An 11,948-nucleotide genomic window follows, 5' to 3' on the forward strand; every position below is an offset into this window, starting at 1 on the left:
CGACCGGAATCGAACCTGGGACCTTTCAGTCCGCAGGCCGACGCTCTATCCACTGAGCCAAACCGGTTTAGGCTTAAAAATCTTTTTAAAAAATAAATATAAAAATAGAGGCATGAACTGTTATATATTAATATATAGAATAAGGTCTGAGAGGCTGATAGGTGTTCAATATGTATTTATCCAACGAATGAAAACAGAGCGAAATGCAGCTCTGATGCATGTGGCGAGCATAAGCAATCACACCTGCAGGGAGTTTAAAGGACTTTTGACAAAGGAAAGGCTAAGCAGAGTCTCAAAGGACTAGAAGCCATCGATGATGCGGAGCAGCGGGAAGGGCCTCTGAGCAGGGAGCAGCCGCCCTGCTCCGCTAGGCGCCAGGCGCTGCGGGGTCTCAGAACCTCCAGAAGCCACAGGGCGGGCCTGTGGGCGGCTCAGGGGGCATCTGCACTGATGTGTGCACTCACAGCATGCTGCCTGCAGCGTTACACAGACTACACTGCTTAGAATACAAAAACCTAGCAAAACTGTATTGATAGAATATGCCTGTTACCAGCATCACAACCATCACAGTCAGGAAAACCATCACCACACACACACACACACAGGCTAAGGCACAACTGAGCTTCCAAGAAAGCAAGGAAATCTCTAGGGGCAAGCAAATAATTGAGAACTGAAAGCCAGACTGATGGATGCCACACAACCTTCATTGGACTTGGAGAGGTGGCATCAGGTCTGACTGGCTAGAGACCCTAGTTTCTCCTCCAGGTGGGATTCTAGTGCTGAGAACACAGAAAATGGGCACTGAGCCCCCAGACAGAGCCAGGGACGTGAAAGACTGTCCCCTCCGTGAAAGGCGAGCTCCCACACACACAGGCCCAGGTACAGAGCAGCTGGTCATTACCCAATGGCTCCGAATTAAAAAAAAAAAGTCCTGCCCAGCCAAGTGGCTCAGTGGTTGAACATCGACATGTGAACCAGGAGGTCACAGTCAATTCCCCTCAGGGCACATGCCCAGGTTACAGGTAGATTCTCATGAAACAGCCAATCAATGATTATCGCTCATCATTTATGTTTCTATCTCTCTCCCTCTTCCTTCATCTCTGACATCAATAAAAATTATATATTTTAAAAATGGATGTTCAATTTTGTTGCTTTTTCTGCATCTATTGATATGATTATGTAATTTTGTCTTTCAATTTGTTTATGTGAGGTATCACGTTTATTGATTTGTGACTATTGTACCAGCCTTGCATCCCTGGAATAAATCCAACTTGGTCATGGTGTATGATCTTTTCAATATATTGCTGGATGCGATTTGCTAATATTTGCTGAGGATTTTAGCTTCTATGTTCATCAGGGGTATTGGCCTGTAATTCTCTCTCTTTGTGGTGTCTTTATCTGGTTTTGGAATTAGGCTAATGCTGGTCTTATAAGAGTTTGGAAGTGTGCTTCCTCTTGGATTTTGTGAAATAGTTTGAGGAGTGTAGGTATTAGTTCTTTGAATGTTGGTAAAACTCCCCTGTGAAGCCATCTGGACCAGGGCTTTTGGTTTGCTGGGAGTTTTTTGATTACTACTTTAATTTCCTCAGTTGTTATTGGCCTATTGGCCTTTTCTAATTCTTCCTGATTCAGTTTAGGAGGTTGTATTTTTCTAGGAATTTGTCCATTTCATCTATATTGTCCAGATGGTTGGCATATAGTTGTTCATAGTATTTTCTTATAATCCTTTGTATTTCTGTGGTATCAGTTGTTACTTCTCCACTTTCATTTCTGATTTTATTTGTTGGGGTCCTCTCTGGTTTTTTGTTGGTTGTTTTTTGGGGTTTTTTTGTGGGTCTGGCTAAGGGTTCATCAATCTTGTTTATCTTTTCAAAGAACCAACTCTTGGTTTCATTGATTTTGGTTTATTTTTTTAGTCTCCATGTTATTATTTCTGCTCTTTATTATTTCCTTCTTTCTACTTACACTGGGTTTTTCTTGCTGTTCTCTAATTATTTAAGTTGCAGGGTTAAATAGTTTATTATTAATTTTTCTTGTTCTTCAAAGTAGGCCTATAGTGCTATGAACATCTCTCTCGTGACTTTTGCTGTGTCCCAGAGATTTCAGGTTGTTGTGTGTTCATTTTCATTTGTTTCCAGGAAGTTTTTTATTTCTTTCTTGATCTCATTGGTAATCTATTCATTGCTTAATAACATGCTATTTAGCTTCCATGTATTTGAATGTTTTGAGTTTTTACTGTAGTTGATTTCTAATTTCATTCCATTGTGATCTGATAATATACTTGATATGATTTCAATCTTCTTGAACTTGCAGAGACTTGTTTTGTGTCCTAACATGTGGTCTATCTTTATGAATGACCCATGTGCACTAGAGAAGAATGTATATTCTACAGCTTTGAGGTGAAATGTTCTATAAATATCAATTAAATCCATCTGATTCAGTGTGTCTTTAGAGTCACTGTTTTCTTGTTAATTTTTGGTCTGGAGGATCTATCCAGTGAAATCAGTGGGAGTGACTATATTGTTGTCAATCTCTCCCTTAAATTTATCTAGAAATATATATATATATGCTCCTATATTGGGTGCATAGATGTTTACCAGGGTTATATCCTCTTGTTGGATCAATCCCTTTAGTATTATGTAGTGACCTTTGTTGTCTCTTGTGATGGCCTTCATTTTCAACACTATTTTGTCAGGTATGAGTATTGCTACCCCAGCTTTTTTATTTTTCTTTTCTATTTGCATGGAAAATTTTTTCCATCCCTTCATTCTTATCCTGTGTGAATCTTTTGCTCTGAGGTGGATCTCTTGTAGACAGCATATAGTTGTGCCATGTTTTTGTATCCATTCAGCTATCCTATGTCTTTTGATTGGAGCATTTCATCATGCATTTACTTTTAAGGTTATTATCAAAAGATAATGATTTATTGCCATTTTAATTCTATATGCCTATGTTTTTCCCTCTATATATTATTATTATTACAGCAGTCCTTTTAGCATTTCTTGTAGTGCTGGTTTGGTGGCAGTGCTCCTTTAGCCATTTTTTGTCTGGGAAGCTCTATTTCACCATCTATTTTGACTGATAGTCTGGCTGGATATAGTAATCTTAGCTTCAGAGTCTTGCTTTTCATTACTTTGAGTACTTGATGACATTCCCTTCTGGACTGTAGAGTTTCTGATGAGAAATTAACTGTCACACTTACGGGAGCTCCTTTTTAGGTAACTGCCTTTAAGATTCTCTGTTTGTCTTTAGTTTTTGGCATTTTAATTATGATGTGTCTGGGCATGGGCCTTTTTGGGTTCTTCTTGCTTGGGACTCTTTTTGCCTCCTGAACTTATGTGACATTTTCCTTCACCAGGTTATGGAAGTTTTCTGCCATTATTTCTTCAAACTCTTTCTCTATCCCTTGCTCACATTCTTTCCCTTATGGCTCACCTATTATGCAAACATTCTTGTTTCATGTTGCCCCGACAGCTCCTTTAAGCTGTGCTCCTGTGTGTTTTTTTTTTGTTCTCTGATTGTGATTTTTTTCTACCCTATCTTCTAATTCACTGATCTGATCCATGGCTTCCCCTAATCTGCTGTGTATTCTTTCCACTGTGCCCTTAATTATTACTATACCATTCTTTATGTTACTATATATTTTGTCATGCTGCTGAGCATTTTTTGCCATTATTATTCTGAATTCTATGATAAATTTCTTCTCTCCATTTCATTTAGCACTTCTGGAGAATTCTCTTGTTCTTTCGTTTGGGGGTGGTTTTTTGTCTCCACATTTTGGCTGCCTGGTTGGGTTTGTGACTATGTATTAGTTAGACCTGCTATGCCTCCCAACCTCTAGTGCAGGACAGTGTCAAACATTATTTCTTTTTTTTTAAAATATATTTTATTGATTGTTACAGAGAGGAAGGGAAAGGGATAGTTAGAAACATCGATCAGCTGCCTCCTGCACACCCCCTACTGGGGATGTGCCCGCAACCAAGGTACATGCCCTTGCCCAGAATCGAACCTGGGACCCTTGAGTCCAAAGGCTGATGCTCTATCCACTGAGCCAAACCGGTCAGGGCCAAACACTATTTCTAACTAATTAGCTCAGACCAAGACTCAAAGCCTCCAGAGACTGACTTCTACCTGCAGACTGAATGGATTCAGCCTTGAGTAGCCTAAGACAGTCATCCACAGGTAGACAAGAGGTTTCCCAACTGGGTGGGGCAAGTGCTTCTGCCGAGAGCAGCGGTTCTCAACCTGTGGGTAGTGACATCGTTGGGGGTCGAACGACTCTTTCACAGGGGTTGCCTAAATACATCCTGCATATCAAATATTTACATTACAATTCATAACAGTAGCAAAATTACAATTATGTAGCAACAAAAATAATTTTATGTTTGGGGGTCACCACAACATGAGGAACTGTATTAAAGGGTCGCGGCATTAGGAGGGTTGAGAACCACTGGCCTAGAGTCTAATTGTTATTCTCAGTCTCTTAATGGGCCCCAGATACACCACAGGGTGGGGCAAAGGGTTTTCTAATAGGATGGGTCAACTGTCTTACCCCCAGGCAAGAATAGCCTGGACTGCAAATGTCTGCCTGAGAAAGATGCCCTCCACAGTGTGAGGGAATGATTCAGCACAGGAAACCAGGCTGTCTGTAATACGAGCTCTAACCACAGAGCCCCCAGCCCCGGCTTCTGCTCACATAGCTCCAGTCCACTCTGCCCTCCCTTTGCAGGAGCCCAATGGGAGTAGTTGCACGAAATGTTGTGCATTGGACCTTTAAGAGTGCTTGTATTTCTAGGCGTCTCTCCCTGGCAGATAGCAACCTGCTGCTTGTCACAGCCAGGTGTTATGTGGACACCTTTCTCAGTGCTGATACTTAATGCTGGGGGACCCAGTGTGAGCTTTAGACCCCAAGTTCTCAATGGCAACCCCCACAATTTAGATATCTTTCTGGAATTTCAGCTGCTGTCAGTGGGAGTCTGCCCAGCCCTTTCACACCTCTGCCCTTCCTATCAGGCTTTCTGGAGTCTCTATTTTCCGGTCTTGGTTATCATGGTTCTCTCCAGCTGGTCTTCAGTTGATTATTCAGAATTTTTTAATTTTTATTTTTTTGCATTTCAGTTTGTAATTCCAGTTTGGTCCTGGGAGCATGTCAGTGTAGCATCCACTTACTCTGCCACCATTTTTAATCCCGGTGATGCATATTTTAGCATCATTTTACAGTTAGTGAAACTGAATCTTAAAGAGATTAAGACAAAATATAGTGGGGTTTTTTTAACATAAACATAATTACAGAACAAATGAAGAACATACAGCATGAACTTGAAATAACCAAATAGTCTGAAAGGGAACATAAAAATATATTTAAAATTATAAAAGCAATAGAAACCATTATACAGATACTATGAAAAAAAGAACACACTGATTTGGAAAACACTAAATTGAAAATTAAGAAATGGAAAACTATAGTTAGAAAAAAGAAAGAAAGAAAAGCACCACTCAATGGATAGGCTGGGAGAGTGGAAATGAGGGGAGGGAGGGAGAAAGGGGAAGTGACTGCTAATCAGCAGAAGGTTTCCTTTGTAGTGATGGAATGTTCTAAAAGACTTCTGTGATGGTTGCACACCTCTATAAATATACCAAAGGCATTATTTTTATACTAGAGGCCTGGTGCACGAATTTGTGCATGAGTAGGGTCCCAAGGTTGGGGAGGGGGGATGCGATCTGTCCTCTGGGCAGGCAGTGGGATGCCCTTGCCAGCCCAGGATCCAGATCCATCCCATTGATATTCGTGCCAGTTGTCAGGAGCCACCTGTATTATATGAAATGCTGAAAGGTGTCCTTTAAGAAGAGGAAGAAGGAGAAACTAAGATGGCGGCATAGGTAAACACCGGGAAATTGTCGCCTCCCACAACAATTGAAAATTACCGCAAAGGACTGAGCAAACATCATCCAGATCAACAGAAAGGCTGGCTGAGTGTAAATTCTACAACTAGAAGGAAAGAAAAGCACGCTGAGAGCCAGAGGCGCTGCGGAGGTGAAGTGCAGAGGTACGGCGGCTCGCGCGCGCGAGGAAAGGGGGTGGCACCTGAGGACGCGGCTGTCTTTTTGAATCACAAACTCCCGACTGCTCTGAACTCCTGTTCCGGGAAGTCTCTGGGGACCCAGGTCTCATACGGGGAGAAGCTGGTCTGTCGGGCAGCGGGCGAACTTGAAGGCGGCTTTCCCTCAGAGGTGCTTGCAGCAATTAGCGGGTCACTGAGACCCGCGACTCCGGGCGGAGAATCGGCCATAGCTCCCTGATCCGCCCTTTGATTCCCTGAGACCCCGCCCCACCCAGGCTGCGGCAGAGGCTTTTGCATGTGAATGTACCTAACTGCAGCCCAGCCAGGCAGACCCGGAACTTCCAAGAGAAGGCCCAAGGCCCCGCAGCGGCTTGCATTACTTCACAGCTGAGCCTCTTCGTGGCTCCTGCTGTGTGGCCTCAGGCAGAGGCTGAATTAGCACCTCCTTAGATCCAGGAGCCACTGTACCCAGTGGTCAGAGGGTACCAGACTGCAACTCCTCAGATCCATAAGGGACACACTCAGGGAGCAGACTCAGTGAGCACCAAAGCCCCACTGAAGCAAGTCTTGCCCCAGAAGGGTGTCTTCAGCACAGAAGTTCTCCCACTTTAGACACAGCTGATTCTCACAGCCAAGTGGCCTGGAGGTCAATTCCTCCCAGTGATTCTACAACAACCAAGGCACCAAGAGTGCACCAAGAGTGTCCACCCCAGGTAACTGGGGAGGCTGAGCTACTGGGCCCTACAGGACACCTGGCGCGCAGGGCCACTCTATCAACACAGGGAAGCTGCCAAAATGCGGAGACAAAGAAACAGGTCACAAATGGCAGAAATGGAGGAAAGCAAACGATTGGATATAGAGTTCAAGGCCACGTTTATAAGGTTTTTCAAGAATTTTATGGAAACCGCCGATAAATTTAATGAATCCCTCAATAAGTATAGTGAGACCATGGAGGACATGAAAAAGGACCAACTAGAAATTAAGCATACACTGACTGAAATAAAGAATAATTTACAGAGATCCAGCAGCAGACAAGAGGATCCCAAGAATCAAGTCAAAGATTTGAAATACAAAGAAACAAAAAATACCCAACCGAAAAAGAAAAAAGAAAAGAGATTCCAAAAATATGAAGATAGTGTAAGGAACCTCTGGGACAACTTCAAGCGTACCAACATCAGAATTATAGGGGTACCAGAAGGAGAGAGAGGGCAAGATATTGAAAACCTATTTGAAGAAATAATGACAGAAAACTTCCCCTACCTGGTGAAAGAAATGGACTTACAAGTCCAGGAAGCGCGGAGAACCCCAAACAAAAGGAATCCAAAGAGGACCACACCAAGACACATCATAATTAAAATGCCAAGAGCAAAAGATAAAGAGAGAATCTTAAAAGCAGCAAGAGAAAGACAGTCAGTTACCTACAAGGGAGTACCCATACGACTGTCAGCTGATTTCTCAACAGAAACCATGCAGGCCAGAAGAGAGTGGCAAGAAATATTCAAAGTGATGAATAGCAAGAACCTGCAACCAAGATTACTTTATCCAGCAAAGCTATCATTCAGAATAGAAGGTCAGATAAAGAGCTTCACGGATAAGAAAAAGCTAAAGGAGTTCATCACCACCAAACCAGCATTATATGAAATGCTGAAAGGTATTCTTTAAGAAGAGGAAGAAGAAAAAGGAACTCTTACCATTTGCCACAGCATGGATGGAACTGGAGAGCGGATAAATACCACATGATCTCACTCATTTGTGGAATATAATGAACAACATAAGCTGATGAACAAGGACTGATCCAGAGACGGAGAGGCATTGATTGGACTGTCGGGACTTGGAGGGAAGGTAGGGGAGGGTGGGGGTAAGGGGGAAAGATCAACCAAAGGACTTATATGCAAGCATATAGGCCTAATCAATGGACATGGACAACGGGGGGGAGAGGGCATGAGCGGGGGGGGTGGGGGGGTGGGGGGGTAGAGGGTAACGTGGGGACAAGGACACATATGTAATATCTTAATCAATAAAAAATATATTAAAAAAAATATGTTGAACCCACAAAAAAAAAAAAAAAAGAAGAGGAAGAAGAAGAAAAAGGTAAAGATACAAATTATGAACAACAAATACACATCTATCAAGTAAATCTAAAAATCAAGTGAATAAATAATCTGATGAACAGAATGAACTGGTGATTATAATAGAATCAGGGGCATAGAAAAGGAATGGACTGACTATTCTTGGGGGGGAAAGAGGTGTTGGGGATGCAGGAAGAGACTGGACAAAAAATCGTGCACCTATGGATGAGGACAGTGGGTGGGGAATGAGGACGGAGGGTGGGGTGGGAACTGGGTGGAGGGGAGTTATGGGGGGAAAAAAGAGGAACAAATGTAATAATCTGAACAATAAAGATTTAATAAAAAAGGATAGAGCATCGGCCTGCGGACTGAAGGGTCCCAGGTTCAATTCTAGTCAAGGGCATGTACCTTGGTTGCGGGCATATCCCTAGTACGGGGTGTGCAGGAGGCAACTGATCAATGTTTCTCTCTCATCAATGTTTCTAAATCTCTATCCATCTCCCTTCCTCTCTGTACAAAACCAATAAAATATATTTTAAAAAAATTTTTAATCAGATCCTGTCATACTAGCCTTGAGTGTCCAGCAGTTATATGTGGCTAACAGCTGCCCTACTGGATAGTACACAGAATATTTGTCCCTTACAAAAGATTATGTTGGGCCCTAACCGGTTTGGCTCAATGGATAGAGCGTCGGCCTGCGGACTCAAGGGTCCCAGGTTCGATTCCAGTCAAGGGCATGTACCTTGGTTGCAGGCACATCCCTAGTAGGGAGTGTGCAGGAGGCAGCTGATCGATGTTTCTCTCTCATCGATGTTTCTGGCTCTCTATCTCTCTCCCTTCCTCTCTGTAAAAAATCAATAAAATATATTTTTTTAAAAAAATTATGTTGGGCAACTATTTGTCTTTCAAAATACCTTCAGGGCTGTTTCTCACCACCTCAACCCTCTCTAACGAGTCCTCTCCTCCAGTTTTATTATTTCAGATACATTCTTAGTCTCCTTGCAGCTCCACACTGACCTTTCTGAAAATGGGGCTGTGTTTTTCCTCAACATTTACTAACAAGTACCATGCACAAGGAAATGAGGCACACAGAACTTAAGTCTGAATGATACTCCATGTTTGGTGACATACAGCAGCTGTCACCATGCACCCATTCTGCCTGTTGAGTCCCAAACTACTCTCCCACTGATGATGGAGAGAACCCATAGCCACATGCAGACACATTAGTGATCAAGGTCTACTTTGGGCCTGCAACCTATCTGGGCTCATCTTTCATCATGGGGTTGCATATATGTATTTTTCTCCAGTCAGAGCTCCTTACAGCAATGTGAGGGCAGTAACCACATGTATTTCTTCAATATTTTTCACAAGTAGAATGTCATTTTACATCATTAGTGTGATAATTGCTTGTATATAAAACTAAATTATATCAACATGGGGGATTATTGGCCCCAAACTATCCCCAGGTGAAATTTGAATATGAACTAAATATTCAATATCAGAAAATTCTTGTCCATGTTCTGAAGTCCAATACTGAAAGCCAATTCTGAAAAGCACATGCTTAACTATTTCAATGAAGTGGCACCTATCTGCTTTCAAATGCTTTATAGCTAAAATATATTATAAAGCAAATATTACAAATGTTATGTTAAATGTAGGTGATGAACATATAGGTGATCAATGTTACAGTCTTTCAGCTTTTCTGTATGTCTAAAATTTTCCATAATGGAAAGTTGAAAAATATATATCACATTTTGTTTATTGAGCAGCCTGTGGGCATTTGGACTGTTTGGCTATTATGACTAATACCACATTGATTACTCACATACACTTCTTTATGTGTAGGCTTCAATGGTTTTATAAGCTTAAAACATTAATATTTTTAAAAAATGGGTTGTGGTCAGGCCCCATACAGTAATGCTATTTTCAAGCCTCAAGTTTAATAAATTTCAATAAAACCAGAATGACTAGAATTTTCAGAAAAGGTTGTTCTGGTAGTTTTCTGGTGAAGTGAGAGCTAGACAACATAATATCTATTTGTTTTGTTTCAATGTGTCCCCGAATTCTGCTTTTGCAAACATAGTACAGAATAAGCCTAATAATGTTTCACAGATGATTAAAGATTTTGCAGGGTCTCCTGATAACCAAACAGAGAGCTCCTGCTGGGACTGTAGAGAACAATGCCCAGAAGAATGTGTTCACTGGGTTTGAATACAGAACACAGCATGAGGTGGCTTTTATAAGAAACTCCCTAGTACATTTTAAAAACCTGCTTCTAGTTATCTTACTACAATTAATGCGTGCCTAACGATACGCCACACACTTTTCATCCTGTCCTACCTTCATGCAGCTCAGAGACTAAGTCAGTGGGCACCAGTGAAGGTGATGGCACTGCACTGTTGTCGCCTGAGGGAACAGGCACCTGGGCTATGACTCAAGTGCACTTTACATGTCTGTTCTATTCCACAGCGTGGTACCAACCTGCTCATGTAACTGTCTCTTAAAAGGTAATTCTGGAGATTTTAGGAATAAGCAACTTGGTTTGGTTTCCTAGTATGATACCAGTACCAGTTGATATGCTACCAAATTCTTGCACTACTTTCTATGAAGCAAGCTGATTTATCACCTATTCCTGTTCATCTACTGAGCATAACAATAGCTAACATTTACTGGAACATGATATGTGTCAGATACTGCCCTAACCGGTTTGGCTCAGTGGACAGAGCGTCAGCCTGCAGACTCAAGGGCCCCAGGTTCGATTCCGGCCGAGGGCATGTACCGTGGTTGTAGGCACATCCACAGTAGGGGGTGTGCAAGAGGCAGCTAATCAATGTTTTTCTCTCATCGATACTTCTATTTCTCTCCCTTCCTCCCTGTAAAAAATCCATAAAATATATTGAAAATATACATATACATATATATTTATACACACACACACATATATATGTGTCAGATACTAATGGGCTGCTTTTAATATTTTCTCATTTGATCTTCTCAAAATTATTGTGCAAAAAGATACTATTTTCCACATTTCACAACTGAGAACACTGGTGAGCTAAAAGAAGTGAAGTTGTCTAAAGATGAAAACATTACTTCAACTTTTATAAATTGAAAAATAATTGTCATTTTCTTCTTGAATATATATTTTTTGCTTTTAGAGAGAAAGAAAGGAGAGATAGAAACATCAATGAGAGAAACATCTATCAGCCACCTCCTGCATACCCCCTCCTACTGAGAACCCACCAGCAACCCCGTAGTGCATGGGATGACACTCAATCCACTCAACCACACCAGCCAGGCTATCATTTCCTTTAAATATTAATAAGAATACTGGTGACAAAACCATGTCATTTAAGAATTTATAAAAATAAAAACATTTTATTTTTGTTTTAGTCAGCAGCTAATATAAAACTATCTTGACCTTTAAAGCCAACTTTGTTCTTTCCTCAAACTCTTTTTAAAAAAATACGTTTTTATTGACTTCAGAGAGGAAGAGAAAGGGAGAGATAGAAACATCTATGATGAGAGAGAATCATAGATGTTTCTATGTTCTCTTGACTGGAATCGAACCCGGGACCCTTCAGTCCGCACGCCAACACTCTATCCCCTGAGACAAACCAGCTAGGACCTCAACCTCTTTCTTGAATCATGAATTCATTTGGAGGCAACAACAAGAAAATGCCAAATTGTGAAGAAAACAGGCATATTTCCCTTCATAAAAATCAAAGCTAAAATGTTTAGGTCTTAAAAATGTTTCACTGTAGTGATTCAGGACGAGGCAGACTCCGTCCGTTCAGAACACCCCATTAGGAAACAC

This window comes from Myotis myotis, unplaced genomic scaffold (genome assembly GCF_014108235.1).
Source record: "Myotis myotis isolate mMyoMyo1 unplaced genomic scaffold, mMyoMyo1.p scaffold_m19_p_8, whole genome shotgun sequence".
Lineage (NCBI taxonomy): Eukaryota > Metazoa > Chordata > Mammalia > Chiroptera > Vespertilionidae > Myotis > Myotis myotis.